Source organism: Macrobrachium nipponense, chromosome 15 (genome assembly GCF_015104395.2).
Source record: "Macrobrachium nipponense isolate FS-2020 chromosome 15, ASM1510439v2, whole genome shotgun sequence".
In the NCBI taxonomy this organism is placed as follows: Eukaryota; Metazoa; Arthropoda; class Malacostraca; order Decapoda; family Palaemonidae; genus Macrobrachium; species Macrobrachium nipponense.
Genome location: NC_087208.1, coordinates 93,414,498 through 93,416,997, shown reverse-complemented (window position 1 = coordinate 93,416,997; position 2,500 = coordinate 93,414,498).

Sequence of the window (2,500 nt, the reverse complement as noted above, 5' to 3'; positions counted from 1 at the left end):
AAAGGTAAAATACAATTAACAGAACAGTTGTCATAGTACAAAATAGGTCGTTTAGATCAAATTAGTCATTTAAAAAAGTTAAGAGAGAACTACTCAACTATTTGGTGATTGGTCATTTAAACTTTTCTCTGAATTTGTACTGTTGGGAAACAATATGAAGGAATAAATTGTCCAATTTATATATGCCCCGACTGTTACTGAAGTTCTTTTGTTTGCTAAAACAGATATATATGCAAGCTGTCTCTAACAAATTTCTTGCAATCATATATTTTCCCTTGAATGATATATCTGCTTTGTTCCAAAGGATAGGACAGCCACAATTTGGCACATGTAAATTAACAGCACTGTTTTGGGGAATTTGTCCTCGATGTTTGGAAATTAATTCTCTTATCAATATCTTTTCCAATTTGTCCCAATTTCAGATCTGCTTGAACTCTTAAATATGGAACTAAATAAATGTTTTTTTCCATACCTGTTTCAGACATTTTAAAATTAATTAGACTTTGTGTAACAGATACATGTTTTGCTTTTAGCAATAGGTATTATAAGCAGATATTTGGAATGCAAATGAGTAACTGTTTGTCTCTAGTGCTGTCTAACATATGCATGGAATTTTATGACACTCGAATTGCCAGCAGCATATTGCCAGATGATGTTCATTGGCTTGGATACGCAGGTGACACTTTTCCTGTTTGGAGTGTAAACCACGACACTGATAAATTTCTATCTGATCTTAACTCCTTAGTACCATCAATAGAGTTCACCAGGGAGAAAGAAAGAAATAACCCCATAAAATATTTTAGACACTAATGAGTACAGATAACTGTTAAGTACAAGGCTTTGAGATGTCACTTTTTAAGAGCACTTAGACTAGCTAGCCCTGAGTACTTAGACGAGGAGATTAGTATTATCACCAGATTTGGCATGAAAAACAACTTTCGATCAAGGAAATAGAGGAATGTTTATTCTTAGCTAAACAAACTTATTATGATATGAGTAATACTCTGGTTTTCCCTTCCCTTCCCACCCTTCATTCAGGGATATTGTTTATCCTTTGAGATTATTCAACTTCAAAGTGGTATTTCCTTGCTCCAAAACAATGGGAAAGACAGTTATTCACAACAGCCCCAAACAAGGTGTGGTTTACAAATACCTTGTGAATGTGGCAAATTCTATCTACGTAGGAGAAACCGGAAGAGATATTGATAAGAGAATTAATTTCCCAGCATCGATATTGTATAAGGTCAAATTCCCCAAACAGTGCTGTTAATTTACATGTGCAAAATTGTGGCTGTCCTATCTTTTGGAACAAAGCAGAGATATTATTCAAGGGAAAAGATTCGATTGCAAGAAATTTGTTAGAGACAGCTTGCATATATATCTGTTTTAGCAAACAAAAGAACTTCAGTAACAGTCAGGGCATATATAAATTGGACCCTTTATTCCTTCATATTGTTTCCCAACAGTACAAATTCAGAGAAAAGCTTAAATGACCGATCACCAAATAGTTGAATAGTTCTCTCTTTCAACTTTTTTGAATGACTAATTTGACCATTTGTTTATGATCTAAACAATCTATTTTGTACTTTGACAACTGTTCTGTTAATTGTATTTTACCTTTGAGAAAAATGTTAAAGATTTTTATATATACACTTAATCTCTTTAGTTAAAATAAAGTTCTTGAAGAGGCCTGGTGGAATGCGAAATTATCGAACTATTAGTCTTTTTCTTCTCTTCTCCCCTATGGACTACATTGACATATATTCCTGTTATGAAGATTATATTGTATATATAAATGTATGAATATGGATACATACATACATACATACATACATACATACATACATACATACATATATATGTATATTGTGTGTGTATGTATGTATCCATATTCGTATATGCATACATTCATACATAGATATAATATACATAGCCTATACATGGGTGCATATATATATATATATATATATATATATTATATATATTATATATATATATATATATTATATATAAAGTATATGCCACGAAAAAGGAAAAGTAAACGAAGGAGGATCTGCAAGATCTTTCGACGTTAAACGTCCTTTACTGAGCAGAGACTGACATAAATACGAGAAAAGACAATACAAGAAGATTCGTATAACTGACAGATAGGGATTATAAAGAGATTAGTACCTAGAATCCGACACACCTGGAAAATGAGAAACCTTCCCAAACAAGCATAAACAATGGGTGCAATTAAAGGTTTAAGACAATCATCTCAGATACAATTTCAAGACAATTAAAGGATTATAGGTGACAGCTATTCAGAACTTGGTAAACAAAACCATATTCACAATACATGTCAGACACACATTACAACAAAAATAATAACTCTAAGGCAACTGATTTTGATTTAAGTCAGTAATTATATCTTTGAGGTCATTCTTAAACATGTTACAGATACAAGGGTCTAAATGAAAAAGGCCACGACTAACATTGAAATTACAATGAAAAGTAAGTT